Raw genomic sequence first — 14,525 nt, 5'->3', positions numbered from 1 at the left:
TAAGTACATATTACCAGTCATTCACAAAATGTATATTGAAGTCTTCTTTGTAAGGCAGGCATCATACTAAGCCCTAGGGCGACAGTGGCAAAAAAGAAAAGAATTCTGTTCTTGGGGCGTACATTCCAGCAAGGAACCACAGAACTTAAACAAAGCATATGTTTAATTCCTATTTACACTTGTGATTACCACTACTGTAGAGAGTCATAAAATGCTAGAGTAGCAGGGTGACCTAACCTTACCTGGGATTTCATGAAAAGCTTCCCTGAGGTGTGGACATTTTAGCTAAGATCTGGAGAAGGGCAAAAGAGTGAAGAGAAATGAGAACACAGAGAAGAAGCAGGGCATGTTCATGGAATGAAAGGTCTATGTGATGGCACCACCCCCCACCACCCTGCCCCCACCAGAGGCCTTGACAGTGAGAGGTTGAAGTAGGTGGGAATCAGATTATACAAACCCTGCTGGGCCATGTTAAGGAGTTAAACAATTAATTGTGTACTTTTGTTGTATAATGTCTTTCTTATTTGGTATAATGCCTGTCTTATTTCTCTTCAAATCTGACTTAATATACATGCATCAAATTAGTGAATCTATTGAATCAAATGAATTATGAATCAAAAATTATAATCACAGGAGTTCCCGTTGTGCCCCAGGGGGTTATAAAACCCAACTCGTATCCATGAGGATGCGGGTTCAGTCCTTGCCCTTGCTCAGTGGGTTAAGGATCCAGCATTGCCATGAGTTGTGGTGTAGGTTGCAGACACAGCTCAGATCATGCATTGCTGTGGCTGTGCTATAGGCCAGATACAACCTTGATATAGATGAAAAACCTTTCTCACCCAGAATCTGAAGCCATCTCAGGTGACTTGGAAACAGCACTCTTGATGCTATTGATGGCCCTTTTGTGGTCAAATTCAATAAAGTTTACTCAGTCATCACTGTGACTTGAATCCCTGAAGCATTTCTCACTGTTAACTGGCCCCACCCCCTGCCTCTGCCCCTGAGTTTGAAATTCTATCTGCTCCAGTCTTATCATAAGAATGTTTGATTTTGATGCTATTGTTATCTTCTGGACCTTTCTAGATGTGTTTTTTTTTCCCCCCCAAGTTCCACCACTCCTTTTATTTATGTACTTAAACAAAGGATTTACAGTTTAAAAGTCAATAATTCAAGTTTAAACAAGGCAGTCCTCCACTCCACTTCTCCTCAGAATTAATGTCTTTCAACAATTTTTAATGGTTTCTTCAGGTATTTATCTCTGTATTTCTAAGACACAACTGTATGTTGTTTCACTTGTTAAAAAAAAAAAAAAAAACTTAGCTATCTTAAAGTCATACTCTGAAAAAAAAAAAGTATTTGGTTTTCTGACATGATCCACCAATTAAAATCATTTTTCTCCATTCTTCTTAGAAATACAGTTGTGTCAATTTTATATTTATATTTAGAGTTTATATTATCATGACAATGTAAATATTACCCACAGCTAAAGTACATATAATATGATGATTATGTGTTTTGTGTGTGTACAAACAAATATATATATAAACTTTTCCTGAAATTAAAATGGACTGTTTTTTTACATTGGCTAACTTTTCCATTTTCTTATCACTAATTCCATCTCAGATATTTTCCCTGAAGTGTAAAATACATTAGGTAACACTAGTGCATTGGTTCCTTTTACTTTTCTTTATCTTGGAGCCATGAACCATGAACCCTCCATCTCCTCTCATTGGCCCTCTTTGTCCATTAGTTGCTAACAACTCTTGACCTTGGGCTTTCTTCAGCCATTACCATGACACTTGCTAACTTTTTCAGGATGGATTGCCTATTTCCTGCTTATGTCTTCTTCCTCCTTGGATTGCCTTCTGATTTAGGTGGCATACACTCTCCGTCCTCGTTATAAAGTATACGTAAGGGTTATGTTTTTGTGTTCCTCCCTGGATGTCTGAAATATTCTTATTAAATAATTGCTTGTGTATAGAATTCTAGGTTCGAAATGATTTTCTTTCAGAATTTTTAAGGTATTGTGCTACTTTCTGTCAGGTTCCAATATTGTTTTTAGAAAGCCTAATGCCATTCTGATTCCCAGTCCTTTTATATCTGATCTGTTTTATATCTCTTGGAAGCTTTAAGAATATTTGATTTATTTGTTATGTTCTGAAATCTTATAATGATAAGCTTTGATATGCTGGGTATTCCATGGGCACTTGTTGAATTATTTTTTTGGTAAATACTGTCTTTCCATTTTACCTGTTATCTGTAACTTACTTTAGTCAGATATTAAACTTTCTGTATTAATCTTCTGTGCTTTTATTCCCTATTTTTATCTATTTTTGTACTTTCTGGGAGATTTTCTTGACATTAACATATATATATATATAAAATTTTTGCTGCCATGTTTTCAGTTTTCAAACTTCCTTCCTTTCCTCTATCTTAACATGTTTACAATATTGTTTTTGTTTTATTGATTAAATGTCTTTTTTTCTCTCAAAGTAATAATTATATTTTTCCAGACATTTCTTTTATTTTGCTCTTTACATTATTTCTATGTCCTTAGAGTTCTTTTTATAAGATGCATTGTGTGGGTCTCTTTCATATGAGTTTCAATTTTTTTTTTTTTTTTGTCTTTTATCTTTTGTCTTTTTAGGGCTGCCACCCATGGCATATGGAGGTTCCCAGGCTAGGGGTCTAATCAGAGCTACAGCTGCCAGCCTACGAGAGAGCCACAGCAATGCCAGATCCAAGCCATGTCTATGATATACACCACAGCTCACAGCATTGCCAGATCCTTAACCCACTGAGCAAGGCCAGGGATCAAACCTGCAACCTCATGGTTCCTAATTGGATTCATTTCCGCTGAGCTGTGATGGGAACTCCATATGAGTTTTGATTTTATATCTGTATTTTATCTGTATCTACTATCTCTCTCTAATCTCTCCCACTAAGAAGTGTCCTCAGAGCAGCTTGCCAGCTGGTGGACTGTACTGAAAGGTGACATAAGTCTTATCCACTGCACTCACTTTCCTTAGAGGTGAATGTCTAGAGGACATAAGCTTTGATTCCAACATTTGGAAGCAAAGTAGAGGCAGAATTCCAATTGCTATGGTTATCTTCCATGCATTGCCTTTTGTCTAGCTTAATTTGCACCTAGCCTTCCTGCATTCCTGAGACTAGAGTCTCTCTGATTCAGCCTTTTAAGGGATTGAGTCTCCTGTCTTACTTTTTTAAAAGAGTGCCAGGCTTTTGAAGGAATTTTTTGAGAGTCTGACTGCTCAACACCCATACTCTCAACCAGCTCTCTTATTTCCAGTTCTAACTATTATTGCTGCCTTCAGAGGTGCATGTTGCCTGGCTCCTCCAGATTTCCGAGATGCCAGTCAATTCAGCCTTCTCTGATGGGTTGAGTCAGTCACTACTTAACCACAGGCTTTTACCCATTGTAATTCTAATGACATTCCTTGTTATCTATCAACTTTTCTCTCATTCTCTTTTACTCTATAGATGTATTTCTGTTTTGGTCCAACACTATCATTTTACTAGGTTTTGAAAAAGAGTGAGAAAAAGTCTCTGTTCTGTCTAGTGTGTTTAACTCCAAGTCCTCATTTTTCTCTTCCATATCCTTTTTTTTTCTTTATACAAATCTTTAGTCACATTGTGCTCAGGAACACCATGTATGTACAGTCACAGACCAAACCAGTTCCACCAAACATACTTTTCTTGTAGTTAAACTCACATGTTTTACAAACATCTCAAATTTATTGCATCTAAATTTGGATGAACACATCATCATTCCTGACCACAAAGTAAACTCTTGGTTAATATTCAACAGCATAATACAAAAGAGAATTAATCATTTTCCCTTTAAATGTAATCAGTAGAAGTTGCAAAGCCTATATTGAAACATAATCTGTTCTTTCTTATTCAACAAGTGATTACTGAGTATCTCCTATGTGAACACAGGCTGATAGACAAATAAAAGCATTTACTGTGCTTTTACAGAACTTGCACTCTTGTGAAGAGAAAAAAAAACGTAAGCAAGGAATTGCCCCATGTAATGTGATAAATGCCACAAAGGAAGGGAACCACCTGGGTTATATGGACAGGGATGACTTCCCAGAAAACAGCACCTGAGTAGCATATTGAAGAATGAGTAGAAGTTCTCCAGTTGCTGAAGAGCACTCTTAGCCTAGAGAAAATATGTGCAAGTTTTAGGAAGAATAAAACAAGTGTGGTTCTTTCAGAGGAATGGTGAGTAATTCAGTCTTTCTAGAGCCCACAGTGGAGAGTTGGATTGGCTGGAGGCTACCCAGGAAAAGTTTTGACTTCTATTCTAAGGAATTGGGGTGCATGCCCAAAAGATTTAATTTTCCATTTGATCAGGAATGTAAAGAAGTCCTCCAGTCTAATATTAGACACTTGCATGTTTATGCAAACACACACTTACACACATGGGCTCACAAATTCACACACTCATATGTATCCTGTGAAGGCAAGATTTTTAGATTGTTATATTACCTATGTTGGACTGGGTAATGTTATCTGGAGTCAAATGAAGGAAAGGCATACATGTCAGAGTGTATCGTACAACACAGGTAAAGAGTCACAGCCAGGGTAATCAATAGAGAGTCTATGCCACATGTATCTGGGAAATCTGATGTCCCAAAGGAACCAAACCTACTTTGCTAACAATTGAATTTTCTTTCTTTCTTTCTTTTTTTTTTTTTTTTTTTTTTTTTTTTTTTGTCTTTTTTGTCCTTTTTTGAGGGCCACACCCACGGCACATGGAGGATCCCAGGCTAGGGTTCTAATTGGAGCTGTTGCTGCTGGCCTACACCAAAGCCACAGCAACACCAGATCCAAGCCACATCTGCGGCCTACACCACAGCTCACAATGACGCCAGATCCTTAACCCACTGAGCTAGACCAGGGATCGAACCCTCAACCTCATGGTTCCTAGTCGGATTTGTTTCTGCTGCACTACAACAGGAGCTCCCGACAATTGGATTTTCTAATTACGGTGTGTAGTAAATTCCTTGCTCCTCTAACTGTCATTTGAAGCCATATGGACATTCTCAGGGGATAATGCAGAAAGATTTTCTACCCTCTGGGTGAAATAATCTTTCCAGCACTGGGAAAGAATGGGACTCTAAAGCACATAGAAAAAAAAAAAAAAAAAAAAAAAAAAAGGGTTTCCCTAATTTCTGGATTCTGGAAAGAAATGTCAGACTGAGAATTAGGGGAAGTTTTTATCAGGATACCATGAGGACATTACCAATAAATGGAAGATGATAAAAGAGGAGACCATATATGTGGTGGACTGCTTTTCATCGTTATAAAATATTTTGACGCCCAGGTTTTAATTTGATGCTTACAACCCCATGAGAGAGACAGAGCACTTTGTATTATCCCCACCTTTACACAAAAGTACATTCTAGAAAGCTGAAATTTTATTAGCATCATATAAGTAGAAGGCCACTAAGCCTGACTTGGAATCCTGTCTCAAGTTTAGTGTTTGAGAGTCAACCCATCTTTGCCCCAATTTTCTCTCTTGCCTGGCATAGGTATATGAAACTTGGTTTGGGCTGTGAGGGTTCATAATGGGTAGTGCTTACCTCACAGTTTTTTGGCAGCCATGGTAGCTGACAGATATTCCAGGACTGTTTTATAAGAAATACAATATTCCTGAGACCGTATCTACAGGTTTATTAAAGGCATTTGTGCTTATATGCATCGGCCTTCATGACAGCAGACAACAAGGGGTTAAAGATGGGGCAGGAGGGAAGATAATTGACATGTGGGCCTGTTGGTCTTTCCCCAGGCCATCTGGGAGCTTAAATAGCCAACAGTTAATTAAAAATAAACTGACACTTTACTTTAAGGATAGTTTTAATAACCATTTATAAATGTTACATTAAAAATTCATACACTGTTATCAACTCCTGCTAAGGATTTACAGCACAATGAAGGTGTTATGAATGTTTTATAGGTACTGGGGAAAAGGCTTTTCCTGTAGAGACATTTTCAGAAGCCTATTTGTCTTTTCCAGGCCACATCATGAGTGCTTGAGACAACAGCAGCTTATGGAATAAAAACACTCCCAAAGTTCAGGCTCCAGTCTTGTCTCCATGCTTCTAACTGGCTGCAACTCTTTTCCTTAGGTATAGTGTGTTCTTAGTAGAGTGTATATTCCAAGTAGGAGATGATGTAGGGCAGAAAAACAAGTTGTCAGCGGAAACTCAAAATGGCACTGGTGAAAAAGATCTTGCATGTCACCAACAGAGAAAATGAGCAGAAACTGAAGATGCAATAGAAGAATTGACTAAAGAGTTATCATGTCTGGTGACCCATGGATTCTGCTAACCCAAGATATCTATTGCTGCTTTTCAAAATTCTGTTTTGCTATGAAGCACTAGATTTTTATCTTGTATAAATTTGGCCACAGTCTGTGAGTTTGTGTAAAATTTCTACGTGTTGCACACATAACTTTTTGACCATGAGTTTGGAGAGATGGTTTCATTTTACAAATGGCAGTTGAGCAGGTGTTAGGCTCAGAACTAAGGACAAGTCTTTACCAGCCACTACTTTTTTTTTTTTTTTTTTTTTTTTTTTTTTAATCTTCAGGCAGGGGCCATGAAGTTGCATATGTTGCAGGGATTGAGGAAGAAAACCCCAAATTGTCTGCATCATAGTCAACAATTTGCAAGTACATGTCCTTGTTCATGAGCCAAGATTTACAAACTTTCTCTCTTAACTGTTTAGGGTTTGTGATGTTATACAAATGCATGACTGGATTTTAAAAACCCTGGAGAGTTGCCTCCAGTGGTGGCCTGGCTTCTCAAGTTAAGCAAAAGAGAAGGAAATGGAAATCAGTGGTACATTTTTTAAAAAAGTTTCTGTTGACAACATTTAAATTCTGTCCTCTTAGCAAATTTCAATTATACAATACAGTCTTATCAACTACAGTCACTCAGTTATACATCAGAACCTCAAACCTTATTCATCTTAAAGCTGAAAGCTTGGATGTTCCCTTTTACCGGCATCTCTCTAGTTCCTGCATTCCCCAGATCCTGGTACCCACTTTTCTACCCTCGGTTTCTATGGGTTTGACTTTTTTTTTTTTTAAGTTTTTTACATATAAGTGATATGATGCAGTACATTCATTTTTATTTCTTTGTTTTCCTTTTAGTTCTGTAAGTACAGATCAGAGTTACTTGAACTTCTTGATGGGGAATTTATGGATTGTGAATTAAATCTAGTTCTTGATGCCATTCTGACTGAGCAAAATATCAGCAGTAACCTACAGTTGCAGAAACACAATGCAAACTTTATTAATAATTACCTAAGAGAAAGTAATATGAAAAATGTGTTTAGAGGAGCATCAATTTGTGTATGAGGCAGTGTTGGTTTCTCAGTCTTTATCACTTTATTTCATTGTAATCATTCCATTCTCTGACTGGAGTTTTCCTGGGTGTGCTTTTGTATATATCATACCTATTTCCCTTTATTAATTGTGACATAGCAATACAATATCATAATTATCATCACATATTACAGGATGTAAGCACGTTTGGAAATCTTTGTTTTTGGACTTCTAAAAGAAGCCTTTAGCCTTTTCAGATTTCAAAACTGTATCTTTTAAAGTTGGACTAATCAAAAATTGTATACTTTATTTTCTTCCAGTAGAAACAGAAAGACTGAGAAGAAGAAATAGAAATAGATGGAAAGGAAGCCAGAATTAGAGCAAGCATGAGAGAGACAGAGAAAAGAAAAATGTGAGAACAAGAGACAGAGGCTATGTGTAAGAGAATATGAGGGGAAGAGAGAAGGGAAGAGACAAAGTGAGGTATAGGAGAAAGAACAGAGGCAAAAAACAATTTTACATCTTTGGAAGTAGTTAAAATAATGCTTCTCTGTTATGAGATTGGATCTGGGAACCATCAGATTAGTGTCATGTTACAACACAGTTGAAAGTGTACTGGGCTTGAATCTGTGTTGTGCTTGCCTGACCCTAGTGGCCACACTTCTGCCTTAGTTTTCTCCTTTATAACATCAGGGTAAGTATTAATTTTCCCCCACAAATAGGGCAGTACCTTCCTTATGGTATTGTTGTGGGAAGCAAATGAGATAATGGATATAACTTTAAAACAGCACTTTGTAACCTGTACCTTTTCATACAGAAGATATTATTATCTTCAAAGTAACACTTTGTAACCTACCATTTTCATATGCAGTATATTATCATCCTTCTAAAAATATATTATAGGGACAATAGAATTGTATGTAAGGAAACAAAAACAATGAACAATAGATACCCTGCACCATCCCTCACACTGCAGGCTTTCTCTTACTTTTCCCTACCTTCCTTCTGCGATTTTGCCTGTAAAGGCAGTTTTCCCATTGCCATCCATGGACTGCTACTTTGTTCTTTACAAATCTATATCTGGGAGGCCAAATTCACTAAAGCATACACAAGAGGGATTACTGCTGTTCTGGCTTCAAAAAAGTTTGTTTCATTTGTTTCATCCTTTCATTCAGACGTGCTGGATCAGACTCCCACTGCTCCTCAGCCTTATCAGCTACCATGTCTGTCAGGCAGTGCAGAAAAAAAGAAAGCATTACTGTTGGCTGCATCCTTACCATACTTGTCACATATATAGAAAGATTGTCTTTCCAGTAAACTTCCTAAACTCCTTCCTACTTATACTTTCTCACATGGTAACCTATGAAAATATACCATATGGATGTAACTTTGTATGCATTTAAAAATAATAATTAGCTTTTAGCACTCAAAAGTGTTGACATTTCATAATCCATTAATGTTTAGATAAGAGGAAAGAAATCTGAACTCAGATTGAGTGTAGAAGCCTGGATTTATTTCTGTTCCTGCCAGTAATTGGCTGCTGTCTATGTGATCTTGAGACAATCACGTCTCATTGCCTCTAAGTTTCTTAAATATGAAGTTAAAAAGAGCGGATGGAACTAGAGATTATCATACTAAGTGAAGTAAGTCAGAAAAAGAAAGATAAATACCATATGATATCACTTATATGTGGAATCTAAAATATGACACAAATGAATCTATCTATGAAACAGAAAAAGACTCACAGACATAAAGAACAGACTTGTGGTTGCCAGGGATGGGGGCAGGCAGGGATGGTCTGGAAGTCTGGGATTAACAGATGCAAACTATTGTATATAGGGTGGATAAACAACAAGGTCCTTCTGTATCGTCTAGGGAAGTATATTCAATATCCTGTGATAAACCATAATGGAAAAGAATATAAAAAAGAATGCATCTATATGAAGTTAAAGAACTCAATGGTGATAAATATTTGGCAAGTCTGTTGCCACTTCTTACCTTCAATCCCCCAGAAATCAATCTAATATTAGAAATTTTATGTATTTACTAACAGTTTAGGTTGAATGTTTGTGTCCCCTAAATTCATGTAATGAGATACTAACCCCATATAATGCAATCCTAAATAGAGGCTTTGGGAAGTCATTGAGTCATCAGAGTGGAGCCCTCATGAATGAGGTTAGTGCCCTTATAAAAGAAACCCCAGAAAATTTTCTTCCCATTTGCCATGTGAGAGAACAGTGAGACTACAGCGATGGCTGTACATCCATGCACATCCAGAAATGTGAACAATAAATATTTGTTATTTAAACCATTCAGTCTATGGTATTTTTTGTCACAGCAGCCCAAATAAACTAAGGTACCAACTACAATGCTTTAGGCTAAGAATTTAAGAATGGAAGAATTAACCTTGGAACTGAATTTTGAATATTGAGCAGGAATCACACAGGTGCAGATGGATGTAAGCCATTCTAGATGATGTCCAGAGATAGGACAGAGCAGCATAATCATTCATTTATTCACTCATCCAACATCTCTTAGTTAAGTATCTATTCTGTGACAGTTTCTATTCTAGGGACTAGAGATTCAGCAATAAAAAAGAGAGGTGAAAGTAGTTCAGTTCTTATGGAGTTTGCTTTATAGTTGGGAGAGAATGTGTAGTTCCATTTAGCTGGAGCAGAGAGTGCATTGAAGAGGTCACTGCTCATTGTTTGGAGTTATACTAAGTTGGATAATGGAGAGGCTTCAATTCTAGCCTAAGTATGAACTGCATGGTGAGGCAGTGGTGCTGCTCTTAAAACCTGATAATGGGCCATTGGTATCAATGAAGACTTTCCTAACCAGAGCAATGGAGCAGAGAAGAATGTGCCTTATAGTGATATGACATCTGATTTGATCACTAAGGGTGATCCCAGAAAATAGGGCTGTAGGTGTAAGTTAACTGAAGGAGGAGAGGAAGTGTTCCATCCATAATGGAAATAACCCAGGATTTGGAGTCAGACCAAAACTTAGTAGTTGTGGAACTCTAGAAGAAGAGTTATTTAACCTTCTTAAATAACCTTCTTAAATAGTGTTGATTTCTTCAATTGTAAAACGAAGCCTAATTGATATACTTATTTTGAGGTTTAACTTATAGGATCATTCTACTCAAGTCTAGCAAAATGCCCCATACCCAGTTGTTCAATCATTGGTATGAAGTATTTTATATTTTAGTGCCAACTTCTCTCAAAGCATTTGATAACTTACATACGACCTTGGCAAAGGGGAGAATCTTGACAGATGTTGCTGAAGAAGCAAATGAACAAGGACTTATACTGAGAGACAAAAGAGGAATCCTCCACCCTAAGCTGAGAAGTTCTGGGGATTGTACCTTGCTTTGCTAGAGAGAAGAAATGAGGGGGAAAGTGGTCTGCTTAAACATGATAGACACAGAATTTATATTACAAGTTAAATATTATTTGTTAAATTTTCCATTGTGAGCTATGCAAATTTTTAATAAAACATCTGCCAGCAAATTATATTATCTTTAAAAAATCCATTTATGAAACATGATCAAAATCCCCAGTGGAAATCTGTGAGGTAGGAAGAGGTAGATGGTAGAGTCTTTCCTACAAATTAAGAAATAGAAAATCAAAGAACAGGTTCAGATTTTAGCCCATGGCCATCCAGTGAAGTGTGGTTAGCCCAAGCATGTAAGTCTTTTGATTTGGATTCTAAAATTCCTTCTACTAAATGCATCTACAGTTTTACTGAAAATCATATGTCCAATGAAGGATAAGAATCCTTTACATCACCTATTAAAACAAACCATTAAGTGGAGAAGAAAGTATGAATAAGCAGAAGCTATAGATAATAGAGTCACGGATGCCATGAGTTGGAAGATTTCAAAAGCCTAGTTTCAAATGTTTGTTCTAAATATGACTAGTTTCTCGTAGTAAATAGGAAGGAATCTCATATATTTACAGTGAAATCTAATCATTATGTATGTGAAATAATTTAGCTCTGTGCCTAACTAATACCTATTAATAAATGAAAGGGACAAGTAACCTTGCTAAGGTTTCATCCAATAAATTGTACTGTACAATAATCCCTTACATTTCCTAAAGTCGTAAAGTCAGAATTGCTTTAGCCAAACCTATGATAAATGACTCAGTTATTTCAGGGTAACTTGTTCAATTGCTGGCGAATACTCAGTAGACATAGTCTTCTTACATTTACTTCAAATGTGCTAGTGGTCAAATGTGCTCGCTGCTCTGTGGAAAACACTCTATTTACGCATAGACTATTTTCTTTAAATTTAAATTCTTTTTTTATATAATGATTTTTATTTTTTTCCATTATACCTGGCTAACAGTGTTCTGTCAGTTTTCTGCTGTACAGCGTGGTGACCCAGTTACACATACGTGTATAGATTCTTTTTTCTCACATTATCATGCTCTATCATGTGACTAGACTATGTTCAAAATATGTATGGTATCATACCTAATATTTGTTTCTTTAAGCTTAACACTCCAAGGTTCCCCAACTGGTTTATCAAATACTGATTTTGAGATTGCTTTTAGGTCTTCTGTTCATTGTTAGTACAACCCTTTCAAAAACTACTTACAAAAATCTATTTGATTATAATCAGTTCTATGTACCAGTAGCAACATACATGGTTCCCTTTTAGATATACTGCTTCACTTTGTTTTCTCTCTTCTCTATCATCCTCTCTTCTCTTTCTCCTCTCTCTCTCTTTTTTCTCTCTCTCAACTTAATCACGTGTACTCTGGGCCTCTTAGAGTCACACTCTGTTCCTTGAGCCATTGTGTGTATTCAGTGGAATAGATTTACTGTGCATAACATCTTTAGTTGGTCTTATAACCTTCAAAAATTTCATATTTTAGAGCTTATTTTTAGAGGTTATATCAATGGGTACAAAGGTTATATCTTGAATTTTATCCTTGCTACAAGTCTGAGTTTTAATCAGCCTTTAGTACTCAGAAGCCATCTCAATTTTATTCTTTGCTGGTGGGGACAGAGAAGTAATTTCCTTTTCCAGTTCTGAAAATCCCTGAATTGATGAATTCTCTCTGTTCCCTTCCATTTTTACTTACAAGCCAAGCAACACTTTTCTGAAACCGTATCTTTATTAATATGTTTCCAGATTAGCCAGAAATACAAAATTCTCTTTCATGGCTATTTCTCCTAAACCCACAAGTTCATAAGATATATAATTTTCTTCCCAAGTTACCATAGATAATGGTTTTATCAAATTCTTTGTCTCTGAAAATTAGAGAATATGATCTTTCCAACTCCCAATCAGTTTTCTTACCCTATATCAAACAATTATGAGGCCAGTATCACATGTTTAAAAGTTTTATTGCAGCCGTTCTCAGTTTCTAGGTATCTTATACTACATCAATCAGGATGGGGAGGCTATTCTACTCTAATAATATAAAATTCTCAGTGGACTAAACCAAAAAGTTTATTTTCACTCAAATTCCATGTCCACTTCAGGTCAGGTGAGAGCTCAGCTCCATGTCATCCTCAATCTAGGATCCAGTATGAGGGAGGAACTGCCACCTGGATTCTGCCGATTGCTGTGCATGGTTCTAAAAGCTGTTGGCTAGAAGATACACAGTTCCACTGGCCAAATCAAGTCATATGGCCATAGACAACTTCAAAGTTGTGTTGCAGTGAAAAAAATCAAAATGCAAAATATATGGGATGGATTGGGGTTAGTTGTTCTATTACATTTGAAATTGATGAGAAATGAGGTCCTACTGTACTGTACAGGGAACTACATCCAATCTCTTGGTATAGAACAGGATGAAAGATAGTATGAAAAAAAGAATGTATTTTTAGAGGAAGGATCAAGATGGCAGAAGATTAAGACATCGTGCTCACCTTCTCCCACAAATACATCAAAAAAACACAACTACGTGTAGAAAAATTTGCACAGAAAATCTACTGAATGCTGGTAGAAGAACTTAAATGTCCAAAAAGGGCAAGAAACCCTCCACATAACTGTGGGTAAAACAAAAGAAAAAAAGAGAGAGAGAGAGAGAAAAGGAATCAGGACAGGAATAGCACTCCAGAGAGAGAGAGAGAGAAATACTAAAGAGAAAAGGAAACCACACCCTGGGAAGCCACCTAACCAACAGGGAGATCATTGTAAACAGAGGGACCTCAAAGTTCCCAAGAAAAGCACAGCAGCTGGACTGAGGAAGGCAAAGCAGAGTAAGAGCCACACAGATTATCTCTGTCAGTGCCCTGGACAACACAGGCAGAGGCTGGGCGCTGAGACTCAGGTTCCAGGGGGTCCCTTCTGGGAGAAGACTTAGGGTTGGCTGTTTGGAGACAGCCTGAGGGCTCGGGAGTGGTGTGCCATGGGTGGGGGAATCGAATGCCACAGCCAAGAGAACCTGGGAGGAGGTATAGGCCTGCAGGAGAAGCAAGGTGCCACTGTTGGGGAGAGCAAAAGGAGGAGGAGCAGACTGCCATAGGAATCTCCTTTTCTGTGCACAAAAGGACTCTCAGAGGGCAGGGCACCTCTGGAGCAGGCTACGAATGGAGAGAGGCCACTTGCTTGGGCTACGGAGATCAGGCGCCTCTTGTGTGTGCTAAGGGCAGTAGGGGGAAAAGTGTGGGGGGGGTGCCTCTTGCATGATCTACAGGTGGTGGGGACAAACCACAGCAGTCATCTCAGAAAGCAAAGGGAAGCATGGCCTGCACCTCTAGGGGTCTGTGAACAGGCTCCACCTGCAACCCCAATCACCTCAGAGGTCGGCAAAAAAAAGGGCACTGAAACTGAGCACCACCTGTTGTTGCTCTCACTCCCCTGGGAATACACCCACCGAGCTGTTGCTACTGCCAAACACTCAGGGCAGTGCCCACACATGCCTGATCACTGTCACTTCCCAGGACCCTGCAACTAGGAGCCTGTGCAACACCTCCTCCTGTATGGGCTAAGTGGGATGGGGTGCTTTGTAAGTGCTCCAAAGGTGGTGGGGGTAAATCACCGCAATTATCTCTGACTCTAAATGTAGGCATGGCTCACCACCACTAGGGGTCTGTGGACAGGCACCACCTGTGCCTCCAATCACCTCAGAAGGTACCACAGAGGAGGGCATTGTGACTGAACACCACCTGTTGTTGCTCTCACCCCCCTGGGAACTCATTCTGC

This window comes from Sus scrofa, chromosome 1, assembly GCF_000003025.6.
Source record: "Sus scrofa isolate TJ Tabasco breed Duroc chromosome 1, Sscrofa11.1, whole genome shotgun sequence".
Classification (NCBI taxonomy): domain Eukaryota; kingdom Metazoa; phylum Chordata; class Mammalia; order Artiodactyla; family Suidae; genus Sus; species Sus scrofa.
This window is presented reverse-complemented; position numbering follows the sequence as displayed.